The 25,084-nt window shown below is 45.7% G+C and overlaps 1 long non-coding RNA gene across 1 annotated transcript in view; it reads left to right on the top strand.

The window, feature by feature from the left end:
- The first annotated feature begins 958 nt into the window (after positions 1-958).
- The window catches only part of LOC144140617 (uncharacterized), a 34,682-nt gene continuing 10,556 nt past the window's right edge, over positions 959-25,084 (top strand). Inside the window, exons 1-4 of the long non-coding RNA XR_013316357.1 lie at positions 959-1,231; positions 5,066-5,166; positions 7,024-7,138; positions 21,427-21,547. This is a non-coding gene — a long non-coding RNA (uncharacterized LOC144140617). The remainder of the gene's footprint in view (positions 1,232-5,065; positions 5,167-7,023; positions 7,139-21,426; positions 21,548-25,084) is intronic.

A 25,084-nucleotide genomic window follows, 5' to 3' on the forward strand; every position in this document is an offset into this window, starting at 1 on the left:
GCGCCTCATCGCCTGCGTTGCGTCGGCGCGTTAAACCCTACAACCAACCAACCGGAAAGGGTGGAATGCAACCCCTTACTCCGTCCAAAAAGAGCTTCGTTCCCCTCTTTTTTCTTTATTCAAATACCCTAAATGCCCTTGATGGCATATGGGGGAGCGGGGAGAGTTACAAAATAGTTCAAACATTTCAACAGAGGTACTCAAAATAAACAGCAAACGTAATTTTAAACATGGAGTATAGGGGTTAGTAAACGCTAACAACTAACGCTAACAAAACTAACAAACGCTTACGCTAACGCTAACACACGAATGAAAAATCACACGATACAAAGCATACACGTGCTTCTTTTCAAAAGCACAACAATATTCCTACTTCCCTAAACAACAAAGAATGTCTAACAATAGAAGCTTCCGAGACGGGGCAGGGGGGTTGGGTCGACAATCTTCTGCTCCCCCCCCCCCCCCCCCTGCCCCGGTAGATGCGTCACTGGGCGCACGTACCGTTTGACCGTTTCTGGCCCATAAGTGTGAACGTCTGGCAACAAAAAATTCTGCAAAACTATTAAGAAACTTAAACGTCATGCCTTCAAAAAGTTTGTAATATAAATATAAACATTAAAAATACAAGTTCAAACAAACTCGCAAAACAAAACAAAAATAATGCAATGATCACAAAAATTCGGCCACACTGTACAACTTTTATATAAAGTACTGGCAACATGTAATTAACAAAATTAAATCACGTTAGTTTGATTCTTAGGATATATTACAAGCTTTAACAACAAAATTATAACTGTTTCTTACCAAAAAAAATTTAAATTATAACACTTTTTTTGTGTGTGGTTACGAAGGTTTGGCCACACTGAACATTTTTGTGTAGCTAAACACTGGCAACAAAGGTTCATACAACGCGCCAATCATCCATGGCGCCCGGTCGTGATGGCGCCAATGAATTGAACTCTAGCAACGCCGCCGCCGCCGCTGACTGACCGGTTCTTTTCCTGCCTGGAGGAACTCTATGCCTGGAGGGGATCCCGGCAAACCCAGCAGAGCGGCAATCGCTTGGATTACTGTAATACTTGTAGTTGACTATAACCCGAAATTTCGGAGTAGAATAAGTATCATCTAAACACGAAATCGTCACAAAGTTTTAAGTTTTGAAAAAAGAAATCAGTCTACACCACTTCCACACCTCCGATTTGCCTGCGGCGCTTCTTATTCAAGCCTCCAGGTATTGTTGATCGCATTCTTCGTGATTCGTAATACTTCCTTCCGTCTCTGTTGCGCGCTTCATACAAAATCACGCTTCGTACAGCGGTCATTACAATTCAGCGCTAGTTAAGCGGGTTCATGGACTAAGCAGGGAAAAACCGCGGATCGTTTGACCAGAGTTTCCCTAGTCTGACGAGTTTTCCGCACGCATCGTTCCCGCGCTTGCTTGCTGTGGACCTTGGGGAAATGTGCGATCAAGTGGATCAAGTCTGTGTTTAGTGACGGTATGCAGGAGCAGCAGCGAAGGAACGGTGCCGGGCATGCCCTTTCAGCACGCGTGGTAACAGCTGTTCGAGACGATCGTAAGCTGGTTCGATTCCGTAGTCATGTTTCCCGCGCAAACCATTGTGTGTACAACCAACGATACGATCTAGGTAATGCATTTGTGGACGCATGTGCCCAGTTCGAATGAAGCTTGGTGTGCGGACTACACAATTTGAGTAGCGAAAAGTGGCACTACATGTGATGCCACACCTTTTTGACGTGTAGGACAGAGTTGTCCTGAACCGCCCGCCTCCCTTTTGTTTTGTACACGACCGGCTATATTTTGTACGACCTGCGCACGCCGCCGCTCCCCAGCGCGCGCATTTTGTTTTTGCTTGTCTTGTTCTTTTTAGTTCGCTGGAGCGCCACTGCAAGCCACGGCGCTGCGTTTGATCCTCAAGTCGTGGCACGGTCGCATTGACTTGCATAGGAATTGTGCTAGGAAACTGAGCGGGCCCGGGACTGCCGAAAGCCCGAGCCCAGCTCTGACCGCATGCCGGGTTCGGACGTTGTAGCACGCATTTTGTCAGGCTCGGGCCGGGCTGGAACTTGAACAAATTTTTTTTTCTGGCCGTGCCGGCGCGCGCCGGCGCGCGCCGGCCCGCAGTGCCTGAGGCCCGGCAGTCGCGTGCCGCAAATTTTAAATTGTTGATAACAAAAAGTTTGCTCATAATTACCCTTTAGGTTAAGTGAACACATAGAAAAGCGAATGAAAACAAAATCGAACGGAACTTCAGCTCGGTGGGCTACATAATGCAAGCAAGACGTCCTGTCTGAAGAACTATAAAGAGCTTTTTGGACAACTTTTTTTTCTCCACAAAAGCATATTGAAGGAGAGTTTTTCTGTGAAACGAATTCAATGGATCAACGGAAGCTGGAATATCTGTTCAATAAATGTGTAAATAAAGAAGATTTTCCCCTTTCTCAAACTCCTTTTAATAATCCCCGGTGTGCGTCAGAAGTGCATGCAGCACATTCGCCGAGATTCTTGAAAATACGTACTCTACAAGGAAATTTGGTTGCACAAAGCTCAATCCAAGTTTAATAAAAATTTAAATCCAATATACTTGCAGTTTGCTTACGTACGTTTCCAGGTTAAAGACCGCAAATTTTTTTCGAGCTCATGAATTCCGACTAGGGCTGATATTTAAAAAATGACTGGTTGGCGCAGGCTTATTTTATTACATTCTGTCAAGCTCGGGCCAAACCAGGGTAATATTATAAATTTGTCGGGTTCGGGCCGTGCCTCCCGGCCGCGTCGCGCCCGGCAAATTGCAATTGCAACATGCGCATGCACTGCTCGAAATGAATTGTGCGTGGTCGTGGTCGTTATTTCACCTTTTTTACAACACCTTTACACCCCCTTTTTTTACAATGGTTTTTTAAAAACCGCAGCACATCATCGCGCTTGTTGTCGACAATGGTACACTGCTGTGTTCCGTAATTATGCCAGGGGTCGGCCACCCGCGGCCCTCGGGCCACCTGCGGCCCGCGATCGGGCCGCATGCGGCTCGGTTGTCAGAACCGTACGCCCCTCCCCCCTGTTCCTAATTCTTATCTGAAGGCCGACGCGTCAGTTTTGACCTCAAATGGCCCGGGTGATAAGCGGGAGACAACAGCAGAGAATTGATCGCTCCCCATCTTCACATTTAGCCTGATTAATAATCAATTCGCTGATTTTATTCTCTTTGCCTGCAAAGCCCCCACCCCCCCTCCTCTTCCCCGCCCCCCCCCCCCCCGCCTCCTCCCCGATTTGCCGTGCGGCCCTCCACCGTGTCGGATTTATACAACTCGGCCCTCCACCTCAAAAGATCGCGATCCCCTGCGTTTTGCAAATCGAGCAGCCGTTCCACCAAAGGAATTTCTTTTCACGAGTTCCCGTTGACCAACAATTAAATCAACCAAGTACCAAATAATGACCACTTTCCCGAAGACCATTTTAATCTTAAATTTGTAATGTAAATGTTCCGAGTCGTTTTTTTTCCTTTCTTTAAGACATTTTACTTCACAATGCACTCATTTCGTAACGTAACCTTACGATGTATTTATTCTCACTGATATCTAAAACGTTTTTCCGGAAAGAGACTAGCCGAGCGTAAACTTATAATTGAGCCGAATATTCCATTTGCTTGAAATAAAAAAAACAAACGGAATAGAAGTCTATCATAGCCACAGTTACGAGTGAGGCTGTTGTCAGCGCACCACAGCAAAAATACATTTGCACGAATATATACAAATACGTTTGCATGAGACTTAGATTCATATCTAATTAACTTCGAAAATCGCGTGCGACATCCGCGATAATTACGATCCCTGTTAGCCGTGGAACATCGCACACCGTATGGAAACCCACGGCGGGCCGTGCGTAAACAAGCGAAGTTGAGGATCAATTACAGAGCCATCTGACGGGGGCGCCCGGCGTGAGAGCGAGCCCACGTGACATTTCTGGGGACGCGCGCTCCCGTAGGAGACGGCGGCGTGAGCAGGTCGTACAAAATATAGCCGGTCGTGGTTTTGTAACTTGCTTGCCTCTAGTGTCACCATAGGGTGTTGCGACGATAACTGGAACACTTTAAAAATTTTTCCTGAGCGATCCGCCGCTCTGTTCGCGCTCAAACTTCACACAAAGGTCGCATTTTGTGGTCTATTTTGTTTGACACCGGGAACAACAACGGTACTTACCTGTTTATTCTGAAAATAAATAAAAACGATTTTCGCCTATGGGAAAATGGCCGCTGATTTGGACGTGCGAGCCAGCGCAAGTTGATGTTGGAACGACGGAACCACCTGCAGAGTGAAACGCATGTTTGGGATTCACGTACGGAGCCAAATGGGGCAGCAGACGATCAGAAAATGCACCTAGAAATGAGCTAACAGACGATCAGAAAACCCGGTTTTCGGGCTCGCACGTCCAAATCGACGCCATCTTCCCATAGGCGAAAATCGTTTTTATTTACTTTCAGAATAAACAGGTAACTACCGTTGTTGTTCCCGGTGTCAAACAAAATAGACCACAAAATGCGACCTTTGTGTGAAGTTTGAGCGTGAACAGAGCGGCAGATCGCTCAGGAAAATTTTTTAAAGTGTTCCAGTTATCGTCGCAACACACTGTACTTGCCACCTTCAGTGCGTGCGCGCGAGGCGTTTTCCCGTTTGCTCGCATTCAATTTAATTAGGAGCTCAGAGTCACAGTTAATTGGTACTCCTTGCCTTGACTGGCTGGGCAAAAATCAGCACAGGTAGGCGGTTGCCGGTTAGGGGGAGTTCTGGCGACGAGGACCCTAAAGTCCCTTGATCGGCGCTTAGCCAAACGCAGATGAAGGGACTTTAGAGGACCCCAGCCCCCCTCCCGCTTTAACCTGTTAACAAACTGCGCAATTTTCCCCGTTGCTACGAGTCATTTAGTAAAAATGGGGAGTGAACGTGTGATCTTATGGTAATGCAGCATTAAATGTTTGTGCAACTTCTACCACGAAGTCAAATGCTGCAGCTGTCAGTGAAGTGATTCGCTTTAATTGCGTTTGTCCAGATATGCATGTCTGCAACACAGCAGCGGTGTCCACGCTTCGTGGGCTTGTGGGTCCAACCTGGGTCCCGGAGGTTGCTGTGCACAAGAGCTCATCGAGTGAGGTAAGGGCCGGCACCTCGGCATAAAACCACAAGGAACGGGTCATTCTGGGGTCAAAAAATAATTTAATCACTTTCTCCTCAAGAAGGGGATTTTAGAAAAACAAACATGTCAGGTTTCACCATTATAAAAATACGTTTTCAAAATATGATGGCCTTCCTACAACACCAGTAATAAAAAACTTCGTAGAGGCACTGAAGGCTGCTTTTAAACGTTGAAGTGCAAAATCATTGTGGTTTCCTCTGGCCATACTTATCAAGGTCTTGTTTATACTGCTACATTGTGCTTGCATCCCTTTCTTTCCTTTCTTCAGCTCTTGTCTCTCCTCACTACATTCTTTGCCTCCTGTGCAGCCTTTGCGCATTCGACTGTTCTTAGCCGGTACAGAAGTACTTTCCATCAGAAGACACGTGTGAATGACTTCAACAGGCAGACTGGTGACACATTATGTGACTACCTCCCCAGGATCACTGTTATTTATGGCTGGGGTGCACCTGTTCTCATGTGCTGTCCTGTGTATTTCCTCCCCACTGGCTGGGCTGTCACATGCCCAATGTGCTTGCTGAGGTAGTTGGTTCATGACTTAAGAACAACAGCTACAGCCCTAAGGAGATGCAAACGAAGGGAGACATAAACGACATATATGGGTGCACCTTTAGCCAGCCACCAGAACCGTACAGAAGTCGTGGCATCAAAGCAGTGGGTTTGTCTCGCACCTTGAAGGCACAAGTGTGATGCCCATGCAAACCTCAATGTATCTAATTTGTTTTCAAAACCATTAATCCACTTTGTGTACAGCAACTGCCTTGAGAAATTGGACATCAGTTCGAGCTTTTTTGTCGTGTTTTTTACTTTTTGTGGCGATGGCCATGTTTGGTGTCAGCCGAAAGTCACAACACTGGAGTTTAAACCTGTGAGGCTTATAACGCTTATGTAATAATAAATGATTGTTGCTTGTTGCAGATAACTGTATAGTAGTAGCTTTCCTGTTATATTCAGGTTTTGACCCCACACTTTATATGCATGCCACCATTCTACACTGGAGCACTTTCAATCATAGATTTGTAATTTGCAGTAAAAAATATATTAGCCAAAACAATACCCTAGTTCACGTTTTACAATAAGCAGGCAGTCATCTACGTAAAGAAAAAAAATTGGCACAGCTTGCACTAGTGGTGCAAGGGTGGAGAAACAGCAGAGCTCGTGATCGACCTAGCTTCTTCCAGTTTAGCTAGGCATTGCTAAGTTTTGTTAGGTTTTTCGATGTTCTTGCTAGGCTAGGCTAAGTGTTGAGGGGTGAGGCCAAGTGTAGCCGGATTTTACAACGCTGTTCCGGTCGGTCCCCTACACTCACAGCAGATCCCATGAGGGAAGAAGCTAGGTTGACCCCCAGCTCTGCTGTTTCTCCACTTTAGCACCACTAGTGCAAGCTGAGCCAATTTTCGTTGTGCGGTGCAGCTCAAGAAAGACTGTCACCTTTAAAATGGTATAGTAAGGGGTGCACATATGCATATGCCCCTTGTGCTCACACTTGAGCGGGTGCGGAAGCCGGCTTTACTGTTATAGTACCCTATCAGCAGTGGTGCACCCTTTACAGGCGGCGCAGTTCTTTTCCTTGGTATCATTTTTTTTTTTTTTTTTTTTTTGCTTACACCACTAGACCAAGCCTAAGCTTAAACAGCTCCACTGTTGTGAAGGTGTTCGTATTTATGAAGTAGGCTGCATATTGCATCGGCTATGCAAGCTGTTTTCATAAATGTACTGGTAAAACAGCTTTTCTAGACATTGTGCTTTCTCGGGGTGGCCATATGCTATGGCTCCTTTGATTTGCCTGTAATGTGGTGCACATTTTGCTACAGGTGCTACATAAGGAGAGACAGCCAGTGGTCCCAGTGCTGTGGCTGGTCCTGCTGCTGCTGCGCTGCCACGACAGCTGACACCTCCCAAGACTAGGAAAAGGGATCACCAAGACCGGTGGGTGCATAGTTGGGAAATTTCAGCCAAATAACAATGCCTTACGACACGGACTCAACGACAGGGTAGTACAGCAAGAAGAGCTAAAACTCAATGCTCATCACTTGGACTTGAAGCTAATACGCATGTGATATTCGTATTCGCTTCGAAAACTATGTATTCGAAACATTTCGAATACTCGAAAGGGTTCGAATAATTGGCTATTATTGAATGTTTGGATTTATTATTTTAAGGGGGGACGCGGCTTTCAACTTCGGAAAAATGACCAAAACATCGTTTTATGAAAGCCACATATTAGGCTTCTATGTTTTCTATCCTGTGCGTTTGGAACAATTTTTCGCCGAAAACCGCAACAAAGTGGCATAAAAAATACTTTTGGCAGCCGCGGTGACAAAATGTCAGCGCAAAAGGGCGAAAAACGGCAATTTTCGGAGCGCTGTATCTCCGCAAAGGTGCCACCGGGCGCGGTCATCTTGGCACCATTGGATTGACCGAGCGATCGTCTTTCCGGTTCCAGTTATCTATTTTATGTTTGTTCATTCAAAAACGCACAAACGGCACATAAAGAAAGACGCATAAACGAAGCCAGAAATAGATGCTGAAGCGTGATTGGTCTTCCGGTTGGCGCGCACTGGAACGGCCCTCCTCATTGGCCATGGCTGCCGCAATCCAAGATGGCGGCCGCCTGAACTGTGTAGTGCTCGTTTCTGAGTTCGTCTTCGCTGCTTCGCTCGGCCAAGTTTCTGTTCAGTCACTTTATCGTCTGTGGTATTCACCACGGACATTATCGCGATGGGAACGCCTGAGATCACAAGCCAGATTACTGGAAGTTGCGTGGCTCGAAAGGCGGAGGTCATTGAACGATTCGTGGACTTTACCCCTGAGGGTGAAACGTGGTGTGTGCGCTTGTGATAGCGCTTCGCAAAGTAAACTTTTCGTCTGATTTGCGATGCTTACACTTAGTTATTGGTATGTTTTACACTAGGCGTGCTAGCCTTGGGAAAGAAACGGCCGACGCGTCAAGAGCTGTGGTGCGCACGGCGTAGCTGCTGGGCGTTGGCGCACCGTCTGACTGCGCCACCGGGTACGATTGAATGCCAGTAGTTGTAATTAATGCCTGTGACATTAGATTTAGTCTTAAGAGCGACCTGACTAGCCATGTCAGGGATAATAAAAGTATGACATGTTGCAATATACGAGCGCCGCAATGCGGGCGAGACATATCGCTTTCATGCGCAACGTTTCGCCGCACTGCGAGTAATCATGCGACTACTGATTACTCGAAGTGCGGAATAAAAACATCTACCCGCCGCGGTGGCTCAGTGGCTAAGGCGTTGCGCTGCTGTGCACGAGGTCACGGGTTCGATTCCCGGCCGCGGCGGCCGCTTTTCTGATGGAGGCGAAAAGCAAAAACGCCCGTGTGTGCGAGATTTCGGCGCACGATAAAGATCCCCAGGTGGTCAAAATTAATCCGGAGCCCTCCACTACGGCGCGCCTCATCGCCTGCGTTGCGTCGGCGCGTTAAACCCTACAAACAATCAACAACAACAATAAAAACATCTTGACGGTGTTAAAAATGTACCTTACTGTCGTAGTATTTAACAAACAGAATTATTTAGGGAAATTAATATTACCACTCCATACATCTATACTTTGGTGCATCTAAACTTCGGAAGCCTTTTTGTCAAAACAGTTTTTTTGCCACCTACGCCGCTTGCCCCAGTGATTTCTTCGTGACTGCTAGGTCTATTTTGATTCCATTCGTGCGTTGTACATTCTTGCGTTGCCTGTTGTACATTCTCCCTCAAAAAAAAACAACGGAAATCTAAAAAACATTTTGTTGTAATAAAAAAAAAAAAAAAAACAGACAGAGCAAGCAGGGTTGCTTTCGTTTTCGGTCAAGTCTCAGGGGTCCTGGGAGTATTCTACAAGGGTTAGACAAAGAAACCAGCCGCCTGAAAGGGAAAATACCACGAAAGGAACAAAAGGGAGAAGGAAAAGGCGTACATCCCTTGGCTTCGGAACTTGGCTCGGGAACTTGGCTCCAATTTGGTTGATATCCGAGGGGCTCATGGAACGGGACTAAGGGAATGGCCAGCCTGCTTCCTCTTTGGGGAGCGTCGCTGAAGCACCGTATTTCGCTGCGGCTGCTTTCACGGCAAGAAGAATAATTATCTATACAGACGGAAGGACTTGACGTATGTGAGCCACCAGGGCTCGCCACCAGGCCGCTCGGTCCGGTCTCTCCGGCGGCGAGAGTCATGGTTGCGAAGCAGAACAGTCCCAAAGAACATGCAACGTGTTGGGAAAGCCAGAACACCGTGCAGGGCTGCGATGGCCTTCTAATCGATGTAGTATGTGTGGGGTTGGAAGGCTGTCTGTTTGCGCTTGCCGGATGAGACAAGTATCTGCCCGGGGTAAGAGGTGAGATGGAGACGGTAGAGTCTGCCTATTGCTGACTAACTCGTGCACAGTCTGGCGTCGTTCACTTATCGCGTGATCTTTCGGCGTGGTGTGGCCCCATTTCTTCCATTATTAGATTTTCGAGCAGTGAGCGGAGTGCGAGATTTATAAGCAAAATGATAAAAAAAAGTTTTGTCTCTCTCTCTCCTGCCGGTGCAAATTGCGCTTACACTTTTTTCGAACCTCTTCGTCTCTTGGGGCGGTGAACAAAGACGCCTTTGGAGCGCCCTGATAGCCGGTGTGACAGCCTGGGCAAAACAGTGCGCATCAGTCCTTCTTTTCGCCATCTTCCTGACATGCTGGTCCTTGACGAAATGCACTCTCTCACTGCTTTCAAGAAAAGACATCCCCCTCGCAAGGGGCACGATCAAATGCACAGCATTTCCGAGGGGGTGCGCCGGCAAGTCGTATCTCTCGATCGCGGGACCCGTGTCGCCATCTTTCGGAGGCGCGGGACAACTTGTGGTGCTTTCGAAACAAACCAGAAATGAGTGAAGGATATAAGGCGCGTTCGGTGCATCGAAATCTGTGTCGGTTTCGTGGCTCAGTCGGTAGTGCGCCGGGCACCTTGCGTTCCGGCCGCGGCGTCATGGGTTCGAAACCGGGCGCCGGAAACTGTTATTTCTTTTATAGTGTAGTGGCCTGGCTGCGGACTACGACAAGGCGCGCCTGCGGACTACGACAAGGCACGCCAACGCCGCGTGACATTGGGAGTTACTAAAATGCTATGCATTTAAAACCTAAGACTTTCACGACTTTGTTCATTCATTTCGGAATGCAAAGCACTTCGAACAAGTTTTCTATCATGTTTTATAGGCCGCTCAAGCTCGGTACAATGTGAACAGAAAGAATTTTGTTTAATAAAAAAGGTTTCAAAATATTGCTTTGATATTTTTATGGTGTATCACTGAAGCATTTCCAGTTGCTGTGCCAATTCTCATCAAAATTCACACAGGAAAAAAAGTTCATTTCAAAAGCCCTTAATTATTCGATATTCGAAGCTAGATATTCGCATTCGAAAAATTTGGTATTCGCACACCCCTAATTATTTGACTGGAAAGGTGCGTAAATTTTCAAGCTTAATTGCAGTAAACATTTACGATATCCGTTCCTAGTTGGTGAAAGTTGCCTAGTGACAAGCTTCTATTACTACAAGAGAGGGTTGAAAAGGTAACAAATGGGAAGGGGGATTGCACCTTACAGGTATTTCCAAACTGGGCATGAGATGAAACATCTGGGCCTGCTTGCACAAACACACGTGCTTATTGACAGTCTTATTCACAGACTTCAATAAGTCCGCGAATAAAATTTGAACTAGTGCGCTTGCTCGAAAGCACACAGGCCAGGCTACAGAGCGGTCTTATTGAAGACTATAGGGACAGTGGGTACCTAGACGAGCATGAGAGAGGCCCCTAGGGAAAAGGGGGGAATACGCCGCAAAACGGCTTGTTGACGTCGCTGGCATTGGGCAAGCGTTTATTTCAAACCATGATTGGATAAATTCAAGAAACGCTGACCATCTGGCGGCACATTTAGGCCTTGTCACAAATACGTTACAATGATCCGCCATCCTTGGTAGGCCAACTCACGCCGCCCGGTCTCCGTCGCCCGGCCACGTAAACGAAATCATAAACAAAGGTCGTCTGCTACGAAGCGTGGGCCTGAGAAACCCACTGGGCTGACACGAAAAGCATCCACGTTGCCTCACGTTGTCGCAACACGTGTCGTGCTTTTCATCTCACCGTGAATTAGGAAGTTGCGAATTGGCATTGGGTTCGTCGTCGTAGACATGCAACGAGCACTACAGTGGCTCACACCGTCTGGAACGGCGACACGATCGTAATAACCGCTGCCTAGCCAGCAGCTCGCTTATTGAGGGCTGCAACTGTAAACAATCGCACTGTAGAATATAGACGAATGTTGATATCATGCATGCTGCTCTTACGCGCAATCAAAGTACAAACCCAAACAATCAAGCTTCGTAACCGCCACTTTTGAAGGGACTGATGAAAGATGCGAAGTCTGCGCAGATTATCTTTGAAAACTCGATTTTATTTAACGCTCTCGGGCAGAGGTATTGCAAGCTGCTAGCGTTTTGCTTTTGTGTATAATTTTGTTGTTCACACGCAGTTCTATTGTGAACGCCTATTTGTGGTTTCTGAGTTAATGGGCATGATTTTATAAAACAATATATTTGTTCCGTCATTTCCGTGCCGCCTTTTCGCAGCTACTGCGGCGACAACCAACATAGCAGACGATCACGCATTCACAAGGCGCGCTCGGCCGCCCGATGTCTGCTTGGGACAAATATCGGGCCACAGACGATCATTCCTGTCCATGTTTTTGACGCGAGGGAGAAAAAAAAGCCACGCTACCCAGGAAAAAAAATAACACTTCCATAGTGCACAGCGAAAGTTGAAAACGGTGGTTGGTGTGAGTCATCGCTGCCATATCAAAGTAGGTGGCCTTGCGGCTCCTCTCGCCGGCGTTGTCTGGCCCTTTCCACCTTCTCTCTCGACGGCGCTTTCAACGGTGTCGATCTCCGCGGAACAGGCCTTTATTTGTCAGAAGCAGACGGTCAAGCGGCGGCCGCTTGGCATCGGTTCGCCGCTTCTACGGCTCCTTCACTCGATGAAACGACTAACCACGTCAGCATAAGACCATCAATAAGACTGCATGCAGGCGGCCTGGAACTTGGAAGGCTGCGGCCGTATTCCAGTGCTTTGGGTCGTGACCTTGCTGTGGTGTTTGTTGTGCAATATACCTTTGTTCACTCATCTGGAAGGGAAAATCATGTGAAGTACGATGCCGCAGATGTGCTGCGTGCATGGTTTCCACTTTTGCTCTCAAAGTGCATAGGAAAAAGCTTCGCTGTTCTACTTCCTGCGACCAGTGCGACAAGTGGAAGTGAGCCATTCCACGACAGGAGACAGATGCTTTCAGTTTCCAGTCGAAGCATGTGTGTGTGTGCGAGAAACGTTTAGACTTCATGGATGTTATTTGAGCAGGTGGGTTCACGATAAGCAGCAATTTGTGTTGTGCAGCGCGAGAAGCCGAAGCTCTGGGTTGGGGCTGTCCCTTGGATATTCAAATACCTGCCGGCATGTCTGACGAAGCCGAAGACACGGTCGCAGTCAGAAATAGTAAACCCACCTGCAAAGCGACGTCGCTTATCGTTGCCTAACAACGATGAAACGGGAGAGACTGTACGCATAATGTCTTCTATGATATTTGTATTAGGTCTATCATTTCCCTACATGCACCTGGCTATTTCCACCAGCTTATGTAAATAAACAGTTGTACAGCACAGCCGTGGTGAGCTTGTATAGTCCCTTTTGTACGCGCTTGTCAGCTGCCTGCTGTGGCCAGCCAGTGGCGAAAGCTTCTTGTAATTCTGTGTCGCGTACCCAAAATCTGCGGTGGCCATATTTTGATAATGTGCCTGCATGCTTGTTTAACTTGCCATTTGGTTGGATGGGTGGCTCTGCGTGCGAGTTTTTATCTGTTAGACACCCTATCTATGTGCTTAGCCTAGCAGTCACCCAAGACTGTAATATCCACCCCTTCCTCCCCCCTCTGCGCACCCATGATGTCGCTTCCATTTTTTAGCATTTTCTTCTGCCATCTATGCTCACTTTCCAACTGCAGCTTTCTATTATTATTATATGATCGCCTCACTATAAAATAAAGCAGATAAAGTGCTAAAACAACGTAGTAAGAGGCTTGGTTTGTGTGCCTATTTGCTCAGCACAGCAGACCACCCAGGGCTGTGTACGACTTAAATTTTGGTGCTAGTTAACTCGTATCATCTAGGCGGAAGGTCAGAGGCTAGTCAAAAACCGAAAACGCAAATGTCCACCGCTCCAAGGCAGAAACATAACCACGCCTGTCGCAACTAACGAATACTGCAACTTGCCTTTGTAACATGCGTGGTCTTGCCTCTATCTTGCAGCTAAGCTACGCGACAATAACTGACACGAAGATATGCATAGTTTGCACGGGTTTTTACTATTGGAAATGAAGAGCAGGACAACGCAGGTGTGTTGTCGATGGAGAAACAGCTGACCAGCAAGCATTGTGGGAGGCTGGCGCAGCCTTCTCATTGACAGGGGCAATCCTAGCGGCAGCATTTGTCCCTGAAGGAAACTTCGGCCGTAGTTTTGTGACCAGAAAATAACTGAATGACTCTGACGGAGCCGCAGGCACAGCCAAAAAGAAACTCAATAGTCCAGGTGCTGAACCTTGTTGGACTTAAACATACAAATACTCTGATAGAAGTTAAATGCATTCATAAGAGCCATACTTTAAGTCATTGAAGTAGCTTCAAAGAAGGCACATGTATTACAAAAGTGGCATTGCATGACCTTTATTGCGAGTCTATTATGACTTGCAGTCTGAATGCTTCCGCTCAATGGTGGAAAATAACACATGCTTGTGGTGACCGGTCCTGCGAACATAGCGCACGGAAATGAGGACACAACAGCCACTGTCAGGGGTGTAGGGACACGGACCCCACAGGTCACACGCTGTACCTTTTTTGGCGCTGTAGTTGCGGCCTCCCGCGAGTGTACATAGAAAATCATCCGTTAGCGCCACCAGGTGGTGGCAATTGCCACAATGCTAGCTTACTGTTCTGTAGACTGTATTATTATCTGAGTGAGCAACAACATTGCAGTCTAAATGGAAATGGAACGAAACTCAATTTCCATAAGACGTGCATTTTGTAAACTTTACTTCACGGCACTTGTTTGGATGGATGCGTGGTGACAGGGGGTAGTGCTTCTCCACACAGTGCCGCAGTAGCGCAAAAAAGCCTAACAAGTGTAAACCTTCTTCTAAAATATGGGTGTATGCTAACTACTGTGTATGTTAGTAGAAGTGTAACACTGCTGTTTTGCATGTAAATTGAAATACCTAAAATTGATATTTTTGTCAATAGGTAGTAGTGGCATGGATTGTTGACTGCTGCTGGCTTTTGCAGTGGAATAGCTGGTCCTGCTAGCCATTAGCATGCCTGGCAAGCACCCCTCTTTAGTGACTGTAGGGACATTTGCGTTTCTAATGGAGGAAAAAGCGAAAACACTCGTGTGTTGTTCGAAATTTTGGTGCACGTTAAAGATCTCCAGGGGGTCAAAATTCATCCAGAGCCCTCCACTACGGCATGCCTCATCGCCTGTGTAATGTCGGCGTGTTAAAACCTCATTATTTATCAATCCACTGTTGGGGCATCAATTGGTTAGTGATGCCCCCTTTTGTGCAATACCTGTTGGGTTACTTTCATTTCTTTGGGGCAATGTCCACCAGGTTCTTTTGTTCCAATTTGCTGTCTTGCGCACTGGAAATCCATGGTTGGACTAAATTATTTCATAGCCCTCTACTATAGTGTGCCTCATGAGTAGTCAAATCTCGCAAAGCTCTAATTTGAGTTTTCTTTCTTGAGCTTTGCCGTCATGTTTAATCTTCTATTTATTACCATTTTTCTTATTGAGCATTAGCATGTATCATTCTGAACCCACAAAAATTGTCCCCGTTTTTATGTATCTCGGGTTAGAAGCTTCATGCTCATTAAAGCAAAAATGGTCGTATTTGACGATGTTCAAGTTGATTTGCAGTCAGTTGTTATTATTTGTATTTGACCTGATTGATTAATTATGAGGCTTAACCCACCGACGCTACACAGGCGATGAAGCGCGCCGTAGTGGAGGGCTCCGGATTAATTTTGACGACCTGGGGATCTTTAACACGCGCCGAAATCTCGAGCACACGGGTGTTTTTGCTTTTCGTCTCCATCAGAAAAGTGGCCATCTCTACTAATGACAAAACACTCAATAGAAACTAGTGGAATTTATGAATTCCACTAGTTCAATGTTGGTCAGTTGAACCTAGAGAGGGGTAAATTTGCTATTCCTTGCATCATGTTTGTACTAGGTTGGACTGAAAAGCATTGACAACAGTGAGTGAATGAACAGCAATACAGCATCCCACTTTATATAGGAACTTAGGTGCACCCCTTGCATTGATTTGTCACAAGTTTCAAATTTCTGCAGTTGCCGCAAATTGTGGGGAGCACCGATGGGGAAGTTGTATTTGTCTGGTGAGAACTATGGTGGGCCTTAAAATTTTACCTGAAGCTTGATGCATCTGTTTTTGTTACCTTTTAAAAAGTATATAGAAGCCACACGAAGGACATTTCTCCTGCCCAGGGCTGAAGTGTTGAGAATCCACAAGCATTGCAGGATGGTTGAGAAGAAGTGGAAGATGGGTTTCATGTGGCAAGGCCTTCAGCCTCCAATTAAGGCATCAGTGTAGGAAGAGCGAGGACTCTTGGGGCGCATTAGCTGACATTCAGATGATCTGTGGCAAATTAAATTCAAGCATATTTGCACCCTATCACGTTATCGCACTTATTTTAGACATGAGAAACTGTGAGCCAAATGACGGAATAGGTGGGGTAAAACCGATCGGAAGGATGTGTGTCCTTACCACCACTCAAGAGAGTCCAATTCTTTTATCACATATTGATTGTGTAGGACAAAAAAAATTTTTTTTCATTAAGGCCTTGAGACTAAGTTCAAATGTCAGGAGTGGCACTATGCAAAACGTTCCCATGCCGAGAAGGCGAGGGCAATAACTTGAAAACCAAATTCACTTACTTTTTTTTTACAATTGGCTGCTCCTTTGCTTTCTGGCAGCAATACACAATGCATTTCCCTCAGAAAGACATTAGTCAAACTTTTACGGGGCCAATCTTAAAAATCTAAGGGTGGCACTTGCACAGCCAGCCATGTGTGCTTTCGGTTGCGGCAAGATGATGACGTTGCACGCCAGTCTCTGTGAATGAGTTTTTTAGCAGAAAATGTCATTACATGAAGCTCTTCAATTGCACGTGCCAACCGGATCTCAATGTGTGTGATATATTTTCATTCCTTTGACTAAAAATTCATTGACAAGCTGCCATTTTTGTACTGTATTTTTGCAATTTTAAACGAGCCATGCAACAAAATACAAGTTTGTTTTATTCGAAAGATTTGTTGCTCTATAGTGCCCCCACTACTTCCTTTATTAACTGAGAAATTATACAATTTAAGTTTAAGTGTGCTTCCTTTATTTACCGAGAAGTTTAAATTTGGTTCTCCCACCAAATCATGTGTTTCACGACGTCTGCGATGACGCAACCACGACAGGTCTTCAAGCGAATGTTAGTGCACCCGCCGCGGTGGCTCAGTGGCTAAGGCGTTGCGCTGCTGAGCACGAGGTCGCGGGTTCGATTCCCGGCCGCGGCGGCCACTTTTCTGATGGAGGCGAAAAGCAAAAACGCCCGTGTGTACGAGATTTCGGCGCACGTTAAAGATCCCCAGGTGGTCAAAATTAATCCGGAGCCCTCCACTACGGCGCGCCTCATCGCCTGCGTTGCGTCGGCGCGTTAAACCCTACAATCAATCAATCAATTTAATGTTAGTGCGCTGTTTAGTCTTCAGAAGACTCCTAGATGGCGCCACCATACTGCGCAGGACCGCTGTCCGCCTTTGCTTTTGATTCTGACCGTGTTTACACCTGGCTTGTTTTTTTTTAAAAGTAGGTAGTAATCGTTTTGTGAAACATGGGGTATGCTCGACAAGCATGGTCTCGTAAGACAATGTTGCTTATGCCAATTGGCCACGTGTCATGTGAGACAACCCCAAAGCACCGTACTGCTGTGCATCTATAACAAGCATGGTGCGCACTGTACTAACGGCCGTATGCAGTGGTACTTCTATATTTACGTGTACTTTCGTAACTTGCATTGCTTACCCCACCATTCTTTCTGCTATAAAATGAATATGCATTACATTTAAGTGAAAATAACTTATTCTGCAAGCTTATAAGCCCTGCCTAACTTGCGTTTGCTTTTACCAGCCTCAGCCAATCGCACAGCTGTGCATATTCCGTCATAGGTTGTAGTCGGGGAAATGAGCTAGGGAGTCGCATGGCCATTCCATTTTTTCTTAATTATATGCCGTACTTACCCGATTCTAACGCGCACCCGATTTTCCTTGCAAAAAAAAACGAAAAAACTTGCACCTCCGATTGTAACGCGCACGGAACTTTTTGACCCAGACAAACGAATGCGAGAGAAACAGGTGATTTACTTCCCAAAGTACTCACTCCTCGTCGCTCTCAGCTGACCGCAACATCTCGTCCTCGGTGCCGTCAAGCGCATTCGCGATGTCACACTTCTGAACGAATGTTCAACCATGGTCGATGGGATCGTGGCCCACGCCTCGCACGCCCATCCCGCAAGCTTCTCCAGAGGCGCACGCTTCAACCGACCGCTCGTTGTGAACGTGAGAGCCGCTGCATCCATTGCTATTATCAAGCGCGCAAGTGGAACGATTTGACAATTTGTGAGAATGCCGATAGAAAAGCCTAGGCGCCTGTGCTTCCTGCGTCCGAAAAATCGTTGCTAAAAGGTTTGGCGCCATCTTGAGATGGCGATGGGTGGGATGAAATTTCTGCTGTTTCGGAAGTTTCAGTTTCGTATCCGATTCTAACGCGCATGCGATTTTTCGGGCTATTCTTCCGGAAAAAAAGTGCGGGTTAGAATCGGGTAAATACGGTAGCTTATTTGAGCAAAGCTTACGTTGAAAGTGGTGTCAGTATGATTCAACAAGGTAATCTTTCGAATGAACCAAACTTGTGCTTTGTCTGTATGGCCCCTTTTTAAGCACCCCCTGATTCCAAGCACCTCCCCTACTTCTGGGAAGAAACTTGAAAAAAAAAAAAAATTTGCATGCAAACCTATAGGCACTCCCCGTTTTCAGCGTGCTTGCTCGCTCTGTTGTTGTGCCGGAGCTTTTGGAGCAGCGCAGTCTCCAGCTTCTCATGCACAGCCAGGCTGGAAGTGGGCCCAAGCTGATGTGGTCAAGAAGCATTCGATTAAAAACCAGTTCAACAGAATTGAAGATGACCTGGGGGGGAATACTGGGAGTGGTGGCTCGAGTGGCGCTATGGACTGAAGAGGTAGTGAGAGTGACAGAGTATCAGATGTAAGCGGTATGTTCACCGTCTGTAGCTATTGTTTTTTTTTTAATGTTTGCCAAATAACACGTTCCTTGTGCCTGTCTTGTAGAGATACTCCAGGGAAAAAAGGGGGAAGGGGAGGTCTTTTTTGAGTTTTCAAATGTAAGCTCCCCTTCACTTTGGTCGCATTGTGATCGGGGAAAAAAGGGGGTGCTTAGAATTGAGTAAACACGGTATTTTGGATGGCATTTTAAAAAAAACTATCCAAAAACCACTCCAGCAAAACCTTAGTGTGTAGCCACCCACAGGAACTCTTTTGGGGGAGGTAATGTTTATTTAAAAAAACAAATGCAAGTATCGTTACTTGTCTGCCACACCTCATGCATACCTACCAATAGCCTGCAATGAACTTGATAGAATCTGTTTGTATATTATGTTTATCAGTAAATGACTTATGCAGGCAAGGGGTGAAAAAGGGTTATATTGGGGACACAGCTGGAACTTGCATAGGGTACTTACCAATTAGGGCAAACTCCAATAAGAGGAGTATAGACGTTTGTTGTTGTAAAAAGCACACAATTTAATTACCATGTATGCTGGGATATTTGTGACCAGATATCAAAAGCAAAGATACCCGAGGACATGTTATTTTGATTTAGTGGTTGGTACGAAGCAGTCTGGCTGGTCACAATTTCAACTCAGGTGAAAATGCCCTACTGGTTTTCTTCTGGTTTCATCTGGTCCCACATGTGGGGCATCTGGTTTCAATTGGTCCCAGTTACTCGGTTACTGGTTTCAACTGGTCCCAGTTGCCAGTGTTCTGGTTTGCTACTGGTTTCATTTGGTCCCAGTTACCGTGTATCTGGGTTTGAACTGGTCCCAGTTGTCAGTGGCCCGGTGTGCTACTGGTTCCATCTGGTCCCAGTTTCTGGACAACTAATTCAAACTGGTCCCAGTTGCAATGGCCTGATACACATCTGGTTTCATCTGGGCCCAGTTACCAGGAATACTGTTTCAAGTTTGGTCCCAGTTGCAACAGCCTGGTGTGCTAGTGGTTTCATGTGGTCTCAATTGGGACCACATCAAACTGGTTTCAACTGGTCCCAGGTGATAGGTTATTGTTTTAAATTGAAGTTACACGTCATGTAAATTTTTGTATTTGGGATAAAATATAGTTCCAGTTGCAGTTACGTCCCGGTTATTGTTGAGAACTCTGCTAATAAAACAGTGTTTGGGCCCTCATTCTCAAGCAACTATAACTTTTACCTTTTATGGCGATGTCTCTTAACCAACATGCTTTTTTTACAAGGATAGAGAGTTTCAGCGGGGTTATTGAATGATAATTCGCAACTTTGGCACACCGCAATTGGTTGTGAATCAATCATCGTATTAGAAGAGAGCTGTTTGATTACACATTTGAATTTTAATTGCATTGGGCAGGCACAAATTTAGCCTGCTACGGCCTGAGCAGCTCTAAAATGTTCCCTTAAATGCAGTTCATGCAGCTAATAAAATATTTAGGTGAATTTTTTTCTGCGCCGCGTTTACATAATTTTATTACACGTAATGTTCTCCCGGCCACCAGTGAATACTTGGCCAACATAATACACCCAATGAGCACAAATGTTGGATATCGCAAGGCGACAAGAACTTGTAAGGCAGAAAAAAACTTGACTAATAGTCGACCTCATAACGCTGCTGGCAACACTGTCTTAAAGGAGTTGTTTTTGAAGTCATGCCGAACCAAGCTAAGCCGAATGCATATTCAAAATGGCGGTGAAGCACGACTGCGCTGCAAGTCCAGTTCACCGAGTTACAAAGAGTGCAAGTTGGTCTGTACCTTAAACGAGTGAACTGCATCGTTAGTAACAATTTATTCATTGAGCGACAGCATCACCTAGTCGAGTAATCGCGGCGCTGGTTTGTTGGTGCTTATATTTTCGATGAGGATTCTTCAATGTGGTTCTAGCGGACAATGAAAGTCTTCATTTGTGCTTCCAAGCCACTTTTATTCAAGTGGTTTGCAGAAGTGTTGCAGCTGTGCAGTCACAACAAGTGCTTCCTTATACATTCATCCTGCACCGAAGAAGCGTCATTGTGCACTTACTGTTGTGCCATGTCCTGAGGTCTGCTGTTCGCTAGGCCGCGAAGGTAGGACCACGTGTATATTTAAACATTGTGTATCTTATTCACTTCCCAGCCATCCTGCTTTGGAAGGAACAGGTCACAGCTTGTTTCGAAACTGTAGTATTGAAGTTTATCAACCTAATAAAATGTTTTAGTTTATTTGCCGTACTTGTTGCTTCAATATAAATCATGACTGGCACTAGCTTGCAATGAGCTGCGAATGATTTCTGTTATATTCCAACTAGGCTACAATCACTCCCATCTGGGACTGAAATGTTCCTGAGCAGTTTATCTTTCATGTGCCTTCTGATAGTGCCCTGTCTGAGAATCATCTGTGTTTTTGTCGATCAGTAGCCACTGGTCCACAAGGACTACGACCAGTTGCTACTGGTTTTGAACACTACTGGTCCCAGATGCTACTGGTTTACCCCTACTGGTCCCAGTCCTACTGGTTTTGTCCTACTGGCCCCAGAACTACTGGTTTGGTCCTACTGGTTCCAGTGGCTACTGGTTTCATCTGGGAATTGTCCAATAAACCAGTTGAACTGGAACCAGATGAAACCAGAAGGGATATTTTTCACCTGAGAATTTTGTAGTTGGTGCGATGATGAATTGGCAGATCAGTCGCTATCACTGTACGTGATGTAAAAATTGGGCAGTTTTTTGTTCTTATGTGCCACAAAGGTATGTTTGTGCAGGAGTGACCTATTTTGACCAAGCAATGGGGAAGCTGATGTGACCAGAGCACTGGCGGTTGGTGCCACCTGGCATGGGACATCACCTTGAGGTCCCAGTTGGCAGAATGTCAGGCCCGAACTGGTGAGGAATGCTATTTATGCTAGATGGTGATTAATTGTTTCTGTACATTCTTCTCCTTTGTGTTCATAACTGTTGAGTGTGTCTGCATTGTTTGAATCCCGAAAAGGTACTCTGAAATGCTTGATATTGCTGCACACATTTAAGTATTAGTGCCAAACCTTGTTAAAACAACATTTAGAGGGCCTGTGCGAAAAATTGGTTGTTGCTGAAGTTTTGCTATTAGAAAATTGGGGAACAAGTTAAACCCAGGAGAAAATGTGCAAATTTTAGTTCTGAGTTTCCATGCAGTTTTCTCTTTTTTGGTGTTAAGTGGCTGACACTGGATGGTCACCTGCACAATAACACTATTCTCGCGTGTGAACATATGGAAGATTTTTACACTGAAGACGCACATAGTGCAGCTCTTGAAAGTTTTTAACCGTAGCACAGAAATATCGAGCAAGAGCTGTTCATTGCTTTACCCATGAAGCAGTGCCGTAAAACTGGCATAAATATATGAATGCACACATAGCAAATTATCCTTCAACCAAGTGAATAAATAAGCATAGCAGGTGGTGCCCCCAGCAGAACGCGCATTTTGATGTTCACAAGTGGGTTCATGAGTAATGTTCCTTCAAAGGGCCGTTTGCAGTGCATAGAAACAAGGACACATAAAGGAAGAAAGACAGAACACAGTGCTGACTACAGCTAAACTTTTATTTGAAGGAGATAACAAGTATATGTAGTCACAGAGAATGAGAAGGTTTACAAGGACAAACGCAAGGACAAAAAGGACAAGTCCCTCTGCCCACTACATTGTGACGTTGGGGTAATCAATTTATTTTCTTGAAAGTGCAACTGAAGGAATGTTGATACAAGGAAAGGTGTGTATCAGCAAAATGCTCAGGAGGAATGCACGAAAGAAGGCAATGACAATACGAAAACAACAGGAACCACGACAGACACAATTTTCTGTCGCCATCTTAACAGTTAGCATATCTAAAACAAGTCCATGGGAAAGAAACAATAAGCACAAGTAGAGCACAGAAAGTTCTCAGCTGGGAAGCAGTTGGAAGAGATCATCTTGACAACGAATTACAATGGCATGATCACCCTCCAATTTTCGTACTTTTGCCAAGAAAGCCTGTAGCAGTTTGCCGTCTCCCACTCATGCGTGCAGTGAAGCAAGTCTCTACTGTGTGTAGTCATGTTTTCGGTGATCGGTACTGGCGATTTATCATCCTTGAGGACTTTCCGTGCTTCTAGCCACTTCTCAAACAGCCTTGCGAAACGAACAATGATTCCTGGTATTTCACCAACATTGGAAAGAAGTCGGCAAATAGCCTCTATGTCACCAGCAACCAATTCTGGTGGACAGATAGGGTTACCTGCCCAGTTCAGCTATTTTAACAGGTTCTCGTCTTCAGATGCAGCAAGTTCATGAACATCGATGTTGTACTTTCTGCTGCATCAGTAGATGTCATTAAGTGAAGTTTTCACTTGTTGTATTTCATCAGCGTCACAGGTTTAGTCTCCATTTCAAGTACGCTTCTTCAGGCTACCTATTTCCTTATTGTGCTGGACTTGCTTACTCAGTATGTCATCGTATCTGAGAAACGTGCATGAGAAACACACCCACAATGTGGATAATTTTTTTCGACGAACGTCCATCACAGGAACTAAGTACGCTCGCTGCAGTTACTTGTATGAGGTGTCAGAGTCATCCAAGGATGACTTCATGCACGTCCGGTAGTTTTTGGCAGGTAGACAGTTCGTGGACGAAGAGCAAATCCCTCCCGCTTCATAAAACAACTCCTGCCTAGATAGGCCATCTTGGCGCATGAGTTCGAACGCTTGTTGTGGATGGCCTCCACTGTAACGGGCAGTGATCATGCATGGAGCTCCCATTTTAAGTCCACCACTTCGTTCTCCAACTCGGGGTGCTCCGCATGACGTCTATGGAATGATCTGTTCCGTTGGTCGCATGTTGACAACTTGCATTTCTGGCTTCGCCAGTACCGCACACTCTTTTCCGAGGCACTGGGTCACCATATTCTCGTTCTCCTCGGCGAACTCGATCGCTTTCATCTTAACACAGTGGTGAACTGGCGTCGAGTTCTGCCACTCATCTTGGAGCAGACACGTACACATACACGGGTGTGCGCACACAGACACACGGGTAAAAACCAAAAACTTGAGCAAAGCAAAAAGCAAAATACAAAAGGCCTGGTAGAGTTTATTAATTAGTTTAAGTGCATTTGATGCCCTTATCAAAGGAGGTGGGTGGGGCTTTTTCACCCCCTTTCCCTGCCAGTGCCCATGGGAGGAAGCGTTATTTTGGGCTGACTTGCACCTCTTGCAAAAATGTCAAGTCGAGCAGTTCCAAATAGTCTTGCTGCCTTGCTGCTCGCATATACCATTCAGCTGCCCTTGAGTGCAATCACCTACAGGCCGTGGACTGTTAGAGCCGTTTGGCTATACCTGCAGTTAAAGACAAGTTACAAAAAAAAAACATACGAAGGTGCCTACTAGCTTGGTTTGTTACTGCACGTGCCTTTTTACGAGAACCTTAACACATTTACTACCAAAAAAGACATATGACATATTATAGAACTTTCTGCACCCCACAAGTTTATCTATAGATCTCTGTGCACAAAAACGGACCAATCATACAGCACAGGCAGTGTGCAAAAAAATTTTGGATGGGGGATACTTTACAAATTTCCCCTGTCATGCGGGTGTTCAGATGTTAGACGGGGTGCATAAATGACAGACCCTGGGAGTATGGGTTGGCTTAATTAAGCCGGCCAGTGAATACCCCTATAAACATCAACATGCGTGACAGTCAGTGTAAATGCATGGCATAATTAGAGCAGACCATAATCCTGTATAAGTGCTAAGACGGTCTGACTAAGCAGCTTAATACACCTATAACTACGCACCAGGAGAGCATGGACAATGTGTTAAGAACATACTTAAAGCTTACTAGGCCACAGATTGTCTTAAAAAACTAAAGCTAATACCTGTGCTACACAGAGACTTTCGACTACCATTTTATTCACTAAAAAAAATGTAAAAATGCAAGTTGGAATATATCTATAGATTAAAATGTTGTGAATGAAAATATACCACTTGCAGGGGCAGTAGTTACTTATTAAAGGGACCCTGCAACACTCTTCGTGCAGTGCAAGTAAACCTGCGCGACGTTTAGATTAGGCTTCCAGGAACACCCGAGCCAAATATTACACGTGCACGTGAAGCGGTAAGCGCGCAAATCGCCGTGAAAGATGCGGAAAAACCAACCGCTCTCTCTTCAATTCTCCTCATTATGCACCCCTGGCATGGCCTCTGCGACGTCAATCGGGCCATGGCTGTCCTGGCTGTCCTATTGGTTGTCGCTGGTCAACTTCGCGACTAAATTCTGGCATTTCCTGTGACGATAAGCCGTCGTCGGCGCTGTGTATGAACCTCTTCTATGTCTGAACCTGTCCGCATGCTTTTGGTGTTTCTTTTGTTTTGAGTGCGCGCGGAGTTTGAGTGACGAACTAAATATTCCAC

Source organism: Haemaphysalis longicornis, unplaced genomic scaffold (genome assembly GCF_048455015.1).
Source record: "Haemaphysalis longicornis isolate Haplotype H1 unplaced genomic scaffold, Haemaphysalis longicornis Haplotype H1 scaffold_1, whole genome shotgun sequence".
Lineage (NCBI taxonomy): Eukaryota > Metazoa > Arthropoda > Arachnida > Ixodida > Ixodidae > Haemaphysalis > Haemaphysalis longicornis.